The sequence below is a fragment of the Lepus europaeus genome, chromosome 20 (assembly GCF_033115175.1).
Source record: "Lepus europaeus isolate LE1 chromosome 20, mLepTim1.pri, whole genome shotgun sequence".
Classification (NCBI taxonomy): Eukaryota; Metazoa; Chordata; class Mammalia; order Lagomorpha; family Leporidae; genus Lepus; species Lepus europaeus.
The window spans coordinates 28,802,233-28,820,378 of record NC_084846.1 but is presented as its reverse complement, the minus strand read 5'-3'; the positions used below and the strand labels follow the sequence as shown (position 1 = coordinate 28,820,378).

Sequence of the window (18,146 nt, the reverse complement as noted above, 5' to 3'; positions counted from 1 at the left end):
CTCTTCCCTGCGCATCGCCCCACCTCCTTCCCCGGGGACGACTCTTGATTGGTAAGAGTTGGGTCTCCCCGCCCCCACGCGGCCCCCGCCCCCACGCGGCCCCGCCCCCTCGTCGGGCCCCTCCCGTACTCGCCCCGCGGCGCGCGCCGAGAAGTTCTGGGCAAAGTCCTAGGAGCCCGGCTGCGCGGCGGCAGCTCCCGCGAGCCGGCCGGGGCCAGGGCACCCGAGCGCAAGGCTCCGGTCCCGCCGTCGGTGCCCGAGGGGTCGTCCGCGCCGCAGATTCTTGAGGCCGATGCAGGAAGTGGCGGCGGGAGGAGCCGGGCTTGCCTCCTCCTCCTCCCGGGCGTGTGCGCGGAGCCCGGAGCGGAGCGCCGGGGCGCTGGGCGGCGTCCCCGGCTGCGGAGCGCGCAGGTACGCGGCGGGGCGTCCGCCCCGGCGGCGCGGGCTGGGAGGGGCTGCACTGTCGGGGGGCGCCGGCAGGCTCCGCGGGCTCCGTCTGCCTGCTGTCGCCCGGGAGGAGCCGGCCAGCGCCCTCGGGGTCACCTCCAGGGTCCTGGGAGCCGGACCCGGAGTGTCGCCTGGTGCCTCGAGGACGAGCGGGCGCGGGGACCTGGGTGCCGCGGGAGTCCGGTTTCGCTGGGCGCGGCGCCGGGCTTCACCGCGGTCAGCAGGATGGGACGCTCGCTCCCGCACCCGCCCCTGCGGGCTCCCCGGCGCCCCGAAGTCTCTGCTGGCCGTGCGTTGTGGGAGCGGGAGGCGGCTGCCGAGCGGCGGCTCTCCGGTGTGCGGGATCCGCGCGGGAGCGCCGGGATGGGACGTTAGCGGATGCCCTATTTTACACTGCAGCCCAGAGATGAAGCGCCCAAAGGCGGGACTGGCTTCGGTCCCCCAGCCTGTGTCCTTTGCGGCCGAGAGAGCGCCGCGGAGCAGGCCTGGGCTGGGCTGCTCCCCGCAGGAGGAGCTGCTTCCGAAGTAATATCCTGGGGCCCTTCGCCGCCCGCCGCCTGTTAGCGCCGGAGCGGGGGGAAGCCAGGGCTGGATCCGTGCTGCCGCCAGCTGAGCCCCGGGGCCACGCGCAGCCCGACACGCGGGAGGTTCCCGTGTATGGGGCGGATGCGTGGAAACACTGCTGGTTTCCCAGCTGCTGCTGATTTTCACCTTCCTCTTCCTTTTTTTTTTTTTTTTTCCCTTCCCTTCCTGGGAAAATTCACAAGTAACAGTAACCACTACTGACTGAGCACCCGAGTCCCACAGTGTACACTAGATGCTCTGGGTAGCTTGTCTCATTAAGCATCCCCGTGGCCTCGTTAGCTGAATATTTTTAACCGGATGGGAGATGGAGGCGCTAGCAGGTTCAACCAGGTTTCCCAAGGTTCTGGAGCACTAGGATTGCCGCCCGTATTCTCTCTCTTGTGTTGAGCCACTTCCACGAATCTAAATGCTTTCCCCCTGTTGCAGCTGATACACATTTAGCGTTATTGGTAACAAAAGCTGTGGCTTAGCCAGAACCAGATTTGTTGCTTTATTATGACACAGGTTCAGCAATGGCAACAATGTTGCAGGCTGCACAGTACCAGGCTGCTTCGGGCAGTGTTCTGTCCTTTCATCTTCACAGTCTGGGACCGGCAGCCCTGTGAGGCTGTTTGCAGATTTCAGATGAAGAAACTGAAGCCTGCTTCAGCCCCTTGCCCAGACTTAGTAAACTGCTGAGTTGGATTTTGAAAATGGTCTTTCTGGCTGCAGACACGGAGGTCCTTCTGCTCTGTAAAGTCTCTTGCTCTACTGTTTAGTGAGTCCTTAACTCATTATGCAGGTGTCTGTGATACAGTATATATTAAAACCATCTGAGGCCAGCGCCGTGGCTTAACAGGATAATCCTCCGCCTTGCGGCGCCAGCACACCAGGTTCTATCTAGTCCTGGTCCGGGCGCCGGATTCTATCCCGGTTGCCCCGCTTCCAGGCCAGCTCTCTGCTATGGCCTGGGAATGCAGTGGAGGATGGCCCAAGTGCTTGGGCCCTGCACCCGCATGGGAGACCAGGAGAAGCACCTGGCTCCTGGCTTCGGATCAGCGCAATGAGCCGGCCGCAGCGGCCATTGGAGGGTGAACCAGCAGCAAAAGGAAGACCTTTCTCTCTGTCTCTCTGTCTCTCTCTCACTATCCATTCTGCCTGTCAAAAAAAAAAAAAAAAAAACCATCTGAGGCTGGGCTGTAAACTTCTCCGTGCCAGTGCCGAGCGTCTAATTGTGCTGAGTTGCCGAGGCTCTTCCTGGCATTGATTTTTGTGGCTGAGTGTGTGGTTTGTGGGCCTGGTAGACTGGGGTCGGGTTGGGGGCTGTAATAGAGGACGGAAGGAAATCCTTTCACTTAAATCTAAGGAGAAATCTCTTTGGTTTTAGCCATAGTGACAGATGAGCTCTGAACAGCGCTTCCTGTCTCTCTAGGGCAGTCTGGAAGTCTGTGTTCCCCTGCACACAAGGGAGAGTTGCAAACGCCAATTCCAAAAGCATCTTTTAGGAAAATAACTGCTTTTCTACTCTTTCTGCCCTTACATTGCAGCTGGGGGGTGAGGACAAGCCAGGGAAGCGTTGCCTGGTCACCCACAGGGGGCACTGGCACCCTGGGGCTGGGGAAAGGAGCTGGAGACCCCTGTTTCTGCTGCTTCATTCCGGTTTGGAGGGTGTTGCTGTGTTTTTCCCCACAGGAGGCTGTGGGCAAATCACAGTGTTGGTTATAATGTGCGTCTTGGCAGCAGTGCGTTTTCTCAGTCACTAATTCCATTTCAAGAGTGCTCCAGGGAGTGCCCGTGCAAGTGGAGGGGGTGTGGTACGCCAGGGAAGGTGGAGACTGTTAGCCCGAAGAACCTTCCATGCATCATGGAAAGTTGTTTACGGGCGCTCTGCAAATTCCTTCCCTATCTAAATCTCATTCATCAGTTTTCCAACTCTCTCATCTGGAAACTTTCTAATTGACTTTCCAGTTACTGCTTTGCAGACCACGTTCATATTCACCCCAATGTTTGTCTCAGTGTCTTTCGCACCGGGCGCTTCCCATTGCCCCTGTAGCATCTTGGTTCAGGGTCTTAGGGGCGTCTCTGAATTCTGCGCCAACGTTGCCTACAGGGGGGTTTCTGAACACCATGTCCTAACACAGCACACCATGCTCAGGTGCTTTCCTGAAGTACTGTCATATTGCTGAAAAGCCTCTGGTGGCTCATATCATTAATAAGTCATAATATTCCCAACAGCAGTAGTAGCTGCTCAACTTTTATGTGCTGGATGCTGTTATAAGTGCATTTGATTCTCAGAACAACATCAAAGGCAGGCACTGTTATTATACAGCCCCCCTCCCCCCCCCCCCCATGAGGCTGGGCAAAGTTCACAACTGCTTTGCAGCTAGTATCTGGTGGGGCTCAGACTCAGACCCCAAATTCTTTTTCCTGCTCATTTAAGCATAGATTTCTTCACATAAAGTCAGGCTTTGTCTGCCTGGACTCAGCCTTGGCCATCACTCCGTCATCCTCTGACCCCTGTGCTGCTTGTCTGAACTTCATTGATAAAGCATTTTGCCTTTGTCCATGCATTCCTGTAACCTAGAAAACTCCTTCACCGTCTCTCCCTGTGAAAACCTAAGTCTTTGAAGAGGACCTCGAACTATGCCTGCTAGCATCATCTCTGAACCAATTCTCAGAGCTGTTTTTTTTAAAAAGAGTGTGTCTCCAGTTTTTTTTTTTTTTTCTTAATATTTATTTATTTGAAAGGAAGAAACACATCTGCTGTTTCACCCTTCAATAGCTTGGGCTGGGCCAGGCCAAAGCCAGGAACTCAATTGGGGTTTCATTGTGGATGGCAGGGACCCAACTTCTTGCTTGGGCCATCATCTGCTGCCTCTGAGGGTGTACAGCAGCAGGAAGCTGGGATGGGGAGCAGAGCCAGGCTTGAACCCAAGCTCCATGGGGGTACCTTAACTGCACCATCAAATGGTCCCCCCTCCAGTTAAGTTCCGATCCCTGAGAATGCTTCTGATTCCTCCCCTTCCCTTGGCACTTTGTACCTCTTATTCCCCGCCCCCGCATTACCTCCCAGCCTTGTTATTTATTCAGTGTATTGCCTCCCTTCCTAGATTTTCAGTACCTCGATGGCAAGACCAGTATGTGTGCCTCGTGTTTCTGTCCCTCCCTTCGCTAAGCATGGGGTCCTTCCTGCAGTGGGTGCTCAGTTAGGAAAGGGATACCGAATCTCTGTTGTGTTGCTTACATTCTGTGAAAAATGGGAACATGGCATTTTGCGACCTGGGGTTTGGTCTGTGATGCTTTGATGCCTTCCTCAGCTTCTGCTGAAGCAGTGGGCTCTTCAGTGCACGGAAAACCCCTGTTTGGGTTGCCCTCCTCTTTGGATGCTAGAGCTACTGTTGCGAGGATATCTCAAAGTCATTCATGCAGTCAACAATATCTGCAGGATAAATGCCTTGCGTATGAAATGCACTGCTTTTACATATCTGTGGTAGTGTTATTATTAAACATGTGTTAAAACTTAGGGGATTCAAACCCAGTCTTTGGGAATATTTTATTGATCAGTAGATATTTCACAGTTTTTGAGCAGATCTATGAGATCCTGAATCAGCTCCTGCTTCCAGAGTGCTGCATCAGCAGCTCATTCCTTTTTTTATTGCTTAATAATATCCTTTTATATATCTATAGACCATATTTTATTTATCCATTTGCTAGTGGATGGAACGATTGTTTTTTTTTTTTTTTTTTTTTTTTGACAGGCAGAGTGGACAGTGAGAGAGAGAGACAGAGAGAAAGGTCTTCCTTTTGCCATTGGTTCACCCTCCAATGGCCGCCGCGGTAGGCGCGCTGCAGCCGGCGCACCGCGCTGATCCGATGGCAGGAGCCAGGTGCTTCTCCTGGTCTCCCATGGGGTGCAGGGCCCAAGGACCTGGGCCATCCTCCACTGCACTCCCTGGCCACAGCAGAGAGCTGGCCTGGAAGAGGGGCAACCGGGACAGGATCGGTGCCCTGACCGGGACTAGAACCCGGTGTGCCGGCGCCGCAAGGTGGAGGATTAGCCTAGTGAGCCGCGGCGCCGGCTCTTTTTTTTTTTTTTTTAAAGCTTCGCCAGGTGGTCCTAATGTGTAGGCAGGAACCAAAGTAACTGGAAGTTCCTTTGAGTCTTGTTCACTGTTGAGTCTTAGGGCACAAATTGTGCCTGGCACATGATAGATGTCTAATAAGCCTCTGAGCAAATGAAGCATTTTACTAAAAGTCTAGCTCCTATAATGCTGAGGTTATCGAAAAATCCTGGCATTAAAAAGAAGTCATCAAAGTTGATTGTTTAGGGTGCCAGCACCGTGGCTCACTTGGCTAATCCTCCGCCTGCGGTGCCGGCATCCCATATGGGTGCCGGGTTCTAGTCCCGGTTGCTCCTCTTCCAGTCCAGCTCTTTGTTGTGGCCCAGGAAGGCAGTGGAGGATGGCCCAAGTGCTTGGGTGCCTGCACCTGTGTGGGAGACCAGGAGGAAGCACCTGGCTTCTGGCTTCGGATTGGCGCAGCACAGGCTGTAGCGGCCATCTGGGGGGTGAACCAACGGAAGGAAGACCTGTCTCTCTGTCTCTCTCTCACTGTCTAACTCTGTCAAATTAAAAAAAAAAAAAAGTTGATTGTTTAGATCCTGATATGAACAAATCATTGTAAAAAAAAAAATCAAGGAAATTTGAATGTGGATGGGACGCTGTCATGGTTAGAATTTGTTTCAAAAGGATCTGGGGTTGAGGGAAGCTCAGAGGAGACTGGGATGTCTGTGAGTTCATGACTGCTGGAGCTGGGTGAGGAGTTCTGGGGTTTTTAATGCTCTTCTCTGTATCTGAGCAGTTACAGGGCTGCCTCTGGCTACATGCGGATGTTGAGTGCTTGAAATGTGGCCACTCCCTATCGATGTGCTGTTTGTGTAAAATAGAAACTGAGATTTGAAGGTTTGGTTTGAAAAAAGAAGATAAAAGGGGCCAGCATTGTGTTATAGCTGGTAAAGCTGCTGCCTGTGACAGCAGCATTCCATATGCACACCGGTTCGAGTCTCAGCTACTCCATTTCTGATCCAACTCGCTAATGGTCTGGGAATACAGCGGAAAATGGCAGAAGCTCTGGGCCCCAGGCTTTTGCCAGGGTGGTTGTGGCCATGGGGGGAGTGAACTAGCAGACGGAAGATAAATTCTCTCTGCCTCTGTCTTTCCTTCTAACTCTGTAACTGACATTCAGATAAATAAATCTTTTTTTAAAAAAAGATAAAAATGCCTCAATAAACTTTTATGAATTTATATAGGTAATATTTTTGGATATATTAAGGTAGTAGATAATAAATAATGAAAACTAATTGCACCTATTTCTTTTTACTCTAAAATTGACTACTTAGAAACAAATTTTTCTGTATATGACTCATAATACATTTCTTAGATGGTATTGTGCTACACTGTATATACATGAGCATTTTCATAACAAAATATTTTTAAAAATTAAAGATGTCTGATTTTATTTTTTAAATATTTATTTATTTTAAAGGCAGAGAGATCTACTTATCTTCTATCCGCTGGTTCACTCCCCAGTTGGCCACAACAGCTGGGGCTGGACCAGGTTGAAACAAGGAGCCAGGGACTCTCTGGGTCTCCCATTTAGATGGCAGGGACCTAAGTACTTGGTCCGTCTTCGGCTGCCTCCCCAGGTGCATTAACAGGAAGCTGGATCAGAAGTAGAGGCAGCTGGGACCAGAACTGGTGCTCCAATACAGGATGCTGGTGCTGTAGGTGGCAGCCTAACCTGCTGGGCCGTAGTGCCAGCCCCGTCTGAAGTTTGTAAAATTCTGGAGTAAGGTATGTTTTCTTAGAGAGTTCCTTGAGAAGATGAGGAAATAGTGACTTATTAAAAAATGCTCCTGTTCAGAAGCTGATAGGTAGGATGTACCCTTTCATTCTCATTCCTGGACTTATTTCATCTACATGAAAAATTTCTAAAAAGATTTATTTATTTATTTATTTATTTGAAAGTCAGAGTTACAGAGGGAGAAAGGAAGAGACGCACAGAGACAGAAATCTTCCATCTGCTGCTTCATTCTCCAGATGGCCAGGGCTGGGCCAAGCCAAGGCCAGGAGCCAAGAATTCCATCTGGGTCTCCCACATGGGTGCAGGGTCCCAAGCACTTGAGCTATCTTTGCTGCTTTCCCAGGCACATCAGCAAGGAGCTGGATCGGAAGTGGAGCAGCTGGGACATGAACCAGCGCCTGTATGGGATGCTGACATCCCAGGCTGCGGCTTTACCTGCTACGCTGCAGCGCTGGCCCCTTCTATATGAAAATTTTTTTCTAATAACTGGAATGGCAGCACAGGGAGTAGAAGAATTGCTCCTGTAGTTATTTTTCACCTGGTTCTTTTGTTCTGAGGTTGATAAAATCGTTCCCACACTTTGGAAGAATCTAGAAAACTCAGTGGTAATTCCATTGTTCTTAGTCACATTGTTCACACCCATGAAATTGAATCTGCCCTAGACTTGGTTTCTAACTGCCTCTACCTAATTCTGTTGCTTGGGAGCACGGATATGATTGTTTCCCGTCTCCCTAAGAGCCCTGGTGTATGAGTGTGACTCTTCAGTAAGAAGAATGTGTGGACTTAAGCCTGAGACGCAAATGGCCTTTGTAGAGTTTGTTTAGGTGAGAATTCGGTTGCTGTCTGATGTCTTTGTTTACCCACAAAACAGCAGTAAACCCAGTTCCCTGAGGCCGTGGGTGCTGGGTGACCAGGAGACAGGTGCATGGTTTCTAAGGCTGTGGAGGCTGTGCCTGAATCGACAAATGGCCCTGGGTTTAGGGCAGAAGCACGCTGCCCGGAGCAGTGCCACTGGGGATCCTCAGCAGAGGCTCACCGACTGTCAGCATCCAGTGTGCTGTGTCGTGGGCTCTGTGGCTGAAACACTAAAATCTATGTGGATCAAATACTTTTCTCAACATAAGCATTTCTCCTGGTACTAAAATGTACCAGGGCCCGGCGTTTTGCAGTGGGTTAAGCCACCACGAGCAATGCCAATGTCTCAAATTGGAGTGCTGGAGTCCTGGCTGCCCTGCGTTTGGTTCATCTCCCTGCTAACGTCCCCAGGAAGGTAGTGGAGGTGACCCAAGTGCTTGGGTCCCTGACATCCACGTGGGAGACCCACGTGGAATTCCTGGCTCCTGGCTTTGGCCTGGCCCAGCCTCCTCTGTTGCTGCCATTGGGGGAGTGAACCAATGGATGGAAGATCTCTCCCCTCTTCCTTCCTCTCTCTGTCACTCTGCCTTTCAAATACATAAATAAATCTTAAAAAAAAAAAAAAAAAAGTAGTAGGAGTGAAGATTCCCATACATGTTCCCTGGCTTTATAGCAAAATTATAATATTTACAAGAAATTGAAAATTACAGTTTGAATCTCACAAAACAAAATATTCTTCTGGAAATGATCTGTAGTAGGTAATGAACTGAAATGTTTAGGGAGCAAAAGCTAATTTTTACACACACACACACGTAATTTTCATCTCACAAGTGTTCTTGAGGTAAATGCCTCCTTCAAATTAAAACTTGCAGTAAGATTTCTGTTGCTACATTTGCTAGGAGCTCACGGAGCATATGCTGGGTGCCAGGCCCTGGCTGGTCTGGGGGCCGCGGTGATGAGTTAGACGTGCAATGTTCTTTCCAGGCTTCCAGTCCAGGAAGGGGAACAGACACAAGACAGGCGCAGAATGCTCACTAATGACAACCAGGACGCCTGGCTCAACGGGAATGAGTCTGGGTTTTGATTGGGACCCCAGAGAGAACAGTTGCATTCTACCCAGCATGGTTCAGGATGCTGGGGCTCTGAAGGAGGCAGAGAGAAGAGAGTGTGGCTGGGGAGTTCTCAGGGCAAGAGGAGGTGAACAAGGCCCTGCCTTTTGTATCTTGCTCCCAGTTGCCGGAGGCCGGGTGGACCTGAGCCAGGGAGGAAGGTGCTGCCTCCTCTTCCCAGCGTTTGAGCTTCTCACTGTGGTGCTGCATGGGGCTTTATTTATTTGCTGATGCAAAGTTAATTCTAAGTTGAGTTTTGGCCTCCCTCCTCGCTCAGCTGAAGCTGAACAGGACCCCCAACAACCTGTCCTCCAGCCCAGAGCTTCCACGTGGTGCAGCTCCCTCCAAGATGCAGCGAGCGAAGCTGGTTGAGGTCCTCAAAGCTTATAGGGAAAGCCCCCCTCCCTTGGGTTTGTCTTACAGGTGCGGAGCTGCTCCAAGCACGTTTCTGGAGTTTCTACAGAAACTCCCTGGGGAATGGGGAGTGGGCCTGCTTTTCTGGGATGTGCTGCTACTTTAGAAGAACAGTAGTGGTAGCAAGGGCTGAGCGCTGGAGAAGAGCCCATGGTCCTCGTGCCGGCATACCAGCCACCAAGCTGAAGCCGGGAGCAGTTCCTTGTTCTTTGGTTGTCCAGCATCCGTTTCCCCTTCCTGATTTCCATTTGCAAGGTCACTTGCATTTGGAGTCAAAATGAAGGGCCCCATTCTGCACAGCCTCGGGTGGTCCCGTGAGCTGGGACAGTGAGATGCCTCTTCCTGAACTCTGGGTCCAATGCCAGGGTTACAAGGACTGCGTGGAGAGGGTGCACCCTGTTCTTGCCAGAACATCGTACTCATGGTGTGGCTTTTGGTCGCAAGGAGATGCCCCAGGCTTGTCTCTCCAGCTTCCTCATTTGCCAGGTTGGTTTCTGTTGCTTCCACTCAAAAACCCTGGACTATCGCAGACCTAGAGAAAGTTGAGTAGTTTACCGGGGGCACAGAGACAGGGGTAGCCAGCTCATGCTGTCTCTTGCCTAGCCCTGGACCAGGAAGCTCTGTGTGTGTGTGGAGGGCACTAGATGAAGAGTCTGAGGGTCAGAGCGTAGCTCTGGGTCTCATAGTGCCTCTACTTGGGGGTCTGGGGCCACTGCCTCATTGGGCTGGGCTGGGTGGGTGGGGTGAAATCTACACATATCTCAATGGCACACAGTGTGATGGGACTCCTCCTCTATACGATTTTTGGGTTTCCTGTGCTATAGGTTTCCAAAGGCTTTCAGTTTGAGCTCGGAGGAATGGTTTCAGGCCATGATTGTCAAAGTGTGTGATTCCAGCAGAGGCTGTCCCAGCACCCCTGGGGACTTGAACTCTAGGGGCGGGGCCCAGCAGTCTGCTGCTGTGAGGCCTGCAGGTGACTCTGATGCACAGCAGAGCCTGAACCTTTGCATCTTCATTTTGTCGAAAACAGTGTATTATGTATGAGGGTGCTGGATTTCAAAACTTTTTAAAAAAAGTCTATTTGGAAGTCAGAGTTACAGAGAGAGGAGGAGACACAGAGAGAGATCCTCCATCCTCTGGTTTGCTCACCAAGTGACTGTTGTCAGCTGGGACTGAGCCAGGAGCTTCATCTAGGATTCCTATGTGGGTGGCAGGGACCCAAGCACTCTGGCCATTTGCTGCTGCCTTTCCCAGGCCATTAGCAGGGAGCTGGATCGTAACTAGAGCAGCTGGGACACCAGTTGGTGCCCGTATGGGATGCTGGTGTCATAGGTGGTGGCTTTACCTGCTGTGCCACAATGCCATCCCTCAAAACTTTTTAAAACTTGGCCGGCGCCGCAGCTCACTAGGCTAATCCTCCGCCTTGCGGCGCCGGCACACCGGGTTCTAGTCCCGGTCGGGGCACTGATCCTGTCCCGGTTGCCCCTCTTCCAGGCCAGCTCTCTGCTGTGGCCAGGGAGTACAGTGGAGGATGGCCCAGGTGCTTGGGCCCTGCACCCGCATGGGAGACCAGTAGAAGCACCTGGCTCCTGCCATCGGATCAGCGCGGTGCGCCGGCCGCGGCGGCCATTGGAGGGTGAACCAACGGCAAAAAGGAAGACCTTTCTCTCTGTCTGTCTCTCTCTCACTGTCCACTCTGCCTGTCAAAAAAAAAAAAAAAACAAAAAAACTTTTTAAAACTTATTTTAAAAATCCCACTTTTCCTGTACTTTTTGATGTACCTTTGCACATACCCTGTTTTGAAGTAGGGAGCAGGCAAAAGCTAATTAACCACAGCCTCTGTCCTCAGCAAGCATGCAGTCTAACTGGGGAGATGAATGCAAAAACACATGGTAACAGAGGTGCTTATAGACAAGTGTGTATATACACACAGGCATACGCATGAGCACAGGTGCACACACATACACATCCATGATATCAAGGTCCTGCAGGAGCACAGGGGGAGGGAGGGGGGGTGCTTTTGCTGGGAAGTAGACATTGGAACCAAGCCTTGAAGGACACACATGAGTGAGATGAAGGGAGGGGTGGAAGGCTTGATAGAACATTCTAGACAGAAAATGTAGGGTGAGGCCTAAGATTTTAAGGGCGGACTGTTTTAATGGGAAAGGGGACAGGCTATGTATTGGCCTGGAGAGGTATGTTGGGGACTGGCTGGGATGAGTTCTGAACCGCAAGCCCCCTAGAGGTGACTCTGTTGACAAGGAAGGGAACTCGGAGAAAAGTATCCTCGTGTTGGGAGAGGGCTCAGAGGCTGGGAGTACAGGCACAAGGTGATGACCCCTGAACTAGATGTCCCCAGTGGGAGAAGACAGGAAGGAGACGTGGAAATATTGGAAAGTAAGTAATACAGCCCCTAGGAATCTGGGGTCAGGGTCGGGGATTAAAGGGAAGGTAGAGAGGACCCCATGAGAGATCTCAATAGTGTTGGTACTATAAGGACAAAAATAGAGTTCGAATTTTATATCACATCTGCCCCCCAAGGAAATTCCACATGGGTCAAACATTTCACATTAAGACAACTAGGAAAAAATAGAATGCCATTTCAGTAATAACAGAGACGGAGAATGATGGCACACAAAATCCAGAAGCTATAAAAGATGAAGTCGTTTTATTACATATAATTTTTGCAGAGCCAAGGTTTATTTTGAAAAGCCATGTGAAGGGGCTGGCGCCATGGCTCACTTGGTTAATCCTCCACCTGTGGCACCAGCATCCCATATGGGCTCCAGGTTCTGGTCTCAGTTGCTCCTCTTCCCATCCAGCTCTCTGCTGTGGCCTGGGAAGGCAGTGGAGGATGGCCCAAGTCCTTGGGTGCCTGCACCTGTGTGGAAGACCAGGAGGAATCACCTGGCTCCTGGCTTCAGATTGGTGCAGCGCCGGCCGTAGTGGCCATTTGGGGAGTGAGCCAATGGAAGGAAGACCTCTCTCTCTCTCTCTCTCTCTCTCCCCCTCTCTCTTTCTCTCTCTCTCTGTCTATAATTCTACCTGTCCAAAAAAAAAAAAAAAAAAAAAAAAGTGCCATGTGCAACAAATTTAAAAAAAAAAAAAAAGAAAAGCTATGTTAAAAAGCAACCAATAAATTGAGGGGAAGAATTGCAATTTATGTCACAAAAATCTACTTTTATCAATATATAAAAAACTCCAACAAATTAAGAAGAGGAAGACCACTGATGCTTGAGGGCAAGGCTACGAACATGGAGTTCGCCAAATGGAATACAAATGGCTCTTAAACATGCAAACACTAACCTGACTCATAAAAAGAGAAATACAAATGAAAAATTCAGTGAGTCCTAGTTTCTGCCTATCAGATTGGCAAGTATCACAAAATTAACTATTGCTAAAAGTTTGAGGAAATAGGTGTGTGTACATTGGGAATGGAAGTATACATTGGTCCAAGCTCTGTGGAGAGTCATTGGCGGTATTTGTCAAAACTACATATGCATGCACTCTTTAAATCAACACTAACAATTTCTTGGAATATTATCATAGCGATATGCAGATACACAAGATGATGTATGTGCAGTTATTTATTGCAGTGTTTGAATAAAAGATTGCAAGTAACCATTTTTATCAGGAGGTACTGGTTAATAAATAATGGAGCCAGCTTGCGTCTGCTGATAGGCAGTGATTGTGAGATTTATGAAAAGTGTAAGATGCATAGGCATGCAGAATACATACCACAGGTACAAGGATATGGGTGGTATGCTTCCAGTTCAGCAAAACTAAGTCTATATATGGTTTACACCTTAGAAGCATTCACACACATCTGTTTATGTACATGTGGGCTAAAGCCAGCTCACACTGGTTTTGAGAACCAATTGTTTGTCTGTCTTCCCATATTCTTGGTCGGGAAGTTGGAGTTGATGGGCTGAGATCAGCAAGCCCAACACATCAGGGTGGCTTTGGCAGATGGCTGGTTGGTAAACATTTGCTGGGACTCTCTGTGTATATATGGATAAGACAAACTATCTCTTGATGGCTACAGAAGAGGTTGGTGACAGAGTCTCTTTGGAAGGGGTAGTGGGAGGCAGAAGGCAGATGTGAGAGTGACATTGACATTGTACCTTACAGATGTTCTGAGCAAATTGCATTGTTCTGAGATATATATATATATATATATATATATATAACATAAACCCAAAGTAACTGCAAAGTTCCAGGCCTATGTGACTGCATTATTTGTGGTGCCACTTGTTACTACTGGGGAATATAGAAAGAGGAGTTGATCTTTGGGGGGAAAAAAAAAAAACTAACACTCTCTCTCCCTCTCTCCCTCCCCCTCCCTCCCTCCCTCTCTCTCTGTTTTAAAGATATGCTTAGAGCATCATGGCTCTGTGAGTGAGGATTTTAAGACCCAGCTACTCTGCTTCTTATCCAGCTCCCTGCTAATGTGCCTGGGAATCAGCAAATTACGGCTTAAGTGCTTGGGTCCCTGTCACTTACATGGGAGACCTGGATGGAATTCGTGCCTCCTGGTTTCAATGTGGCCCAGCCCTAGCTACTGCAAGTGTTTGGAGGATGAACCAGAGGATGGGAGACTCCTTCTTTTTCTGTCTCTCCATTTCTCTGAGTCACTCTGCCTTTCAAATAAAATAAATCCATGCAGTTTTTTCATCATATGCATATTCATGAACTTTTAAAAAATATTTTATTTGAGAGGTAGAGTTACAGAGAGAGAGAGACAGAAAGAAAGGTCTTCCCTGTGCTGATTCACTCCCCAAATGGCCACAACAGCCAGAGCTGGGCTGATCTGAAGCCAGGAACCAGGAGCTTCTGCCAGGTCTCCCACACAGGTGCAGGGACCCAAGTACTTGGCCTATCTTCCACTGCTTTTTCAGGCCATAGCAGAGAGCTGGATTGGAAGAAGAGCAACCAGGACAGGAACCCGTGCCCATATGGGATGCCGGCACCATAGGTGCAGACTTAGCCTACTGTGCTACAGTATCAGCTCCTCATGAACCTTTTGATGATCCCTTATATGCATAGATTTCAAAAATTTTTTGCGATTTTCAATTCAATTTTCCACAAACTGTCTGAAGTCCGCTTGTACAGGCATTCAGAGTATCTGCAAATAGGTGCTGTGATGGTGCAAACTGGGTTTCTAAGTAGGTTGCTGATATAAGCTGAATTTACCTACGTGGGGTATATCATTTGTCTTCTCACCTGTCAGCAGGTTGTGGGATGGAAATGGAGAATAAGCAAGGTGGATACGTAACTGATCGTTTGTTGACATTTATTTGTAGGTTTATGATTTATGTATGTTGTGTCTGAGAAATAGTGCTCTGGCCTTAGAACGCATACCCAGGTCCTGCTCCGTTCTTTAGAGGGACTCTGTCTTTATACCAGCAGTTCTTTTACCTTGTAAACCTGCAGGTGCACAGGGTACAGTTTCACCCTCGTGAGGTTTTTCAGCTCAGGCTTTCTCCAGTCCTTTACTGTCTGAAGGTGTTGTCCGTGTGCCATTAGCGAATGACACCCACTGTAAAGTATCAGAGGAAATGGACGAAGGCTGTGGCCTTCCCAGGCATGGTTCCAGAAAAGGACTCTGCTTGCCAACCTGGGCATGCCTCCTCCTACTGAGCTGTAATTCCTGTTTTTCTAGTCTTGGATCTTACAGGCCAAAATCACATTCCACGTAGTTTGTGACTTTGCATTCTGCACCATTTGTTCTTGTTTAAGGGCCTGGAAGCCTCTTTGGTTCCCTGGCATCCGCAGGTCTCATGTTCCCAGGTGTAAGTAGTGGGTGTGCATAGAGGCTTGCATAAGATCGCATAGTTTTTCTGACCTGCAGTTTAAGACACCTTTGTGTGATGAATGCCAGGGAACAGAAGGACAGGATCTGAGAGTTTGGGTTTCCTGTGTAAGGTGTGAGCTGTGAGGTTCCAGCAGGTACCCTGGTTTTCCTTCATTGCTAAGAACTTCAGAGACTAGTTGGGCAAAACAACCATGTTCTAGGAAGCTAGCTTTGTGGGTCTTGCACAGCTGGTTACTCACTTCAGGTAGGCAGTCGTGGACTTGTCTATACTCTGTGGGCAGTGCTGTTGCTCCCTAGCCGCACGTTTATTGTTGGCGCGGGGAGTCTGGAGGAAGTGAGGGCCAGCTGCAGGGGTGATTGCGTGAACAAGATGCGTGGTGATAATGTGCCTGGGAAAGCGGCAGAAGATGACTCAAGGGCTTGGGCACCTCCCACCCATGTGGGAGACCTGGATGGAGTTCCAGGGTCCTCGCTTTGGCTTGGCCCAGCCTTAGCCACTGAGGCCATCTGGGGAGAGAACCAGCAGGTGGAAGATCTCTCTCTAACTCTACTTTTCAAATAAATGCATAAATCTTTAAATACACATGCATACACACACACACACGATTGGACCTCACCCCCAGAGTTTCGGATTGAATGGATCTCTGTTGGGACCTCAGATTCTACATTCTCCAAGGTTCTCAGGGTAACAGTACTGATGTGGCTAGTCCTGGGACCACTTTGCAAATCCAAACATTGGTTCAATAGGCAAAAAACAGATTCTTCCTCAAGTCTGTCCTGAATTATTGATTCTCGTTTGGATGATATAACCTCCTTATTTTGTGTACCGTTTCTATGTCTATGAATCACTTTACCATGCTTTGCTTAACTTTGTTGGACTACTGAGAAAGGTCAGTCTGAGGACAGGTGAGTGACTTCCCTCAGGGCAAATGGTTGTACTGAGACATATCTGGTGGGTATTGAGACATATCTGGTGGGTATTGAGACATATCTGGCGGGTATTGAGACATATCTGACAGGCACTGAGACATATTTGGATGTACTGAGACATATCTGGTAGTAATGAGACATACCTAGTGGGTACTGAGACATATATGGCAGTACTGAGACATATCTGGTAGTACTGAGACATATCTGGCAGTACTGAGACATATCTGGCAGGCACTGAGACATATCTGGTAGGTACTGAGATTTATCTGGGGGTACTGAGACATATTTGGATGTACTGAGACATATCTGGTAGTAATGAGACATATCTGGCGGTACTGAGACATATCTGGCAGGCACTGAGACATATCTGGCAGTACTGAGACATACCTAGCAGGTACTGAGACATATCTGGTTGGTACTGAGCATATTTGGTGGGTACTGAGACATATCTGGTGGGTACTGAGACATATCTGGATGTACTGAGACATATCTGGATGTACTGAGACATATCTGGCAGTACTGAGACATATCTGGCGGGTATCTAGTGTACACCTCGTGCTCCCTATCTTTGCCTTTAAAGCTGGTAAAAGCTGGCGGTTAAGGCACCCGTGTCCCACATCTGAGCCCTGGGTTTCATGCCCAGCCTCTGGCTCCTGACATCAGCTTCCTGCTCAGTACTTGGGTCCCTGCCACCTACTTGGGAGACCCAGATTGAGGTTCCTGGCTCCTGATTTCAGCCTGGCCTACCCATGGCTGTTGTGGGCATCTGGGGAGTGAACCAGCAGATGGGAGATTCTCTCTCTCTCTCTCTGCCTTTCAAGTATATAAGATCAATAAATCTTTAAAAATTTACTAGTTTTTTTTTTTAAATCATATCATCCCAACATAAAAACACCTTTATATTTTAGAACGTTTTAGAGTTCCAGACATAGAAAGCTCCTGTATGCCCTGAACCCAGTGTCCCTATTAGTAACATCCTACATCAATGTGGTGCACTTGTAACCATTAATGAGCCTGTGATGATACACTATTATTAACTGAAGCCCATACTTCATTCGGATTTCCTTAGCTCTTCCCCAATGCCTTTTTAAAAATTATTATTATTTGAAAGGTATAGTTAACAGAAAGGGATAGAGAGAGAGAGAGATAATCTATCTGCTGGTTCATTCCCCAATGACCACAATGGCCAGGGGTGGCCCAGACCAAAGCCAGGAGCTTCTTCCTCCATGTGGGTGCAGGGGACCAGGTACTTGTGCCATCTGCTGCTGCCCTCCCAGCCGCATTAGCAGGGGGGTGGATTGGATGAGGAGCAGCCAGCACTCGAACTGGCACCCATGTGGGATGTCGATGTCACAGGTGGTGGCTTTACCCACCCGCCCCTCCCCCTCCACCCCAGTTTCTTTTTGCCACGCCACCGTCTCCTCCAGCACTCCACGTCATGTTTAGTTGCCATGTCCCCTGGGGTCCTGCGGGGCTGTGAGAGTTTTCCAGATGTCTGAGTCCGCTTTGTGCTGCTGTAGCCGAATACCAGAGACTGGGTGATTTATAAAGAACAGACCGATCCTTCCCTGGAGGCACCAGGTATCTGGTGTGGCCTTCACGCTGCAGCCTCTCGTAGCAGAAGGCCGAGGGGCGAAAGCGGGTGAGCTCAGAGTTCTCACATGGAAGAGCAGAGGAGCAGGCCAGAGAACCTTCTCCTGCAAGCCCTTACGTTATTTTTTAATTTGTAAAAATTTATCCTTTGGAGAGGCAGAGAGTGAGAACGTGCACAAACAACTTTCATCTACTGATTCACTCCCCAGGTGCTGACAACAGTGCCAGGCTGGGGAACAGGAACTCAGTCCAGGTCTCCCACATGGGTGGCAGGCACCCAATTACTTGAGCCGGCACTGCTGCCTCCCTGGGTCTGTGTTAGTAGGAAACTGGAGCTGGAACTTGAACCTAGGCCCTGTGATGTGGGTTGCAGGCATGCTAAATGGTGCCTTCTTAAACTGCTAGGCCAAACATCCAACCTCCTGCCAGCCTCCCCCTCCTTTTTTTTTTAAGAGAGATTGATTTTCTTTCTTTCTTTCTTTTTTTTTTTTGAAAGGCAAAGTTACAGATAGGCAGAGGCAGAGAGAGGGAGAGGTCTTCCATCCACTGGTTCACTC

The 18,146-nt window shown here is 49.4% G+C and overlaps 1 protein-coding gene across 4 annotated transcripts in view; it reads left to right on the top strand.

Annotated features, from left to right (window-relative positions):
- Window positions 1–323: 323 nt before the first annotated feature.
- Window positions 324–18,146, top strand: part of OSBPL3 (oxysterol binding protein like 3) — a 205,149-nt gene continuing 187,326 nt past the window's right edge. For all 4 annotated transcript variants that reach the window (XM_062178455.1, XM_062178453.1, XM_062178454.1 and 1 more), the window contains exon 1: window positions 324–411. The gene's annotated coding sequence lies outside the window, so the exon portion shown is untranslated. The remainder of the gene's footprint in view (window positions 412–18,146) is intronic.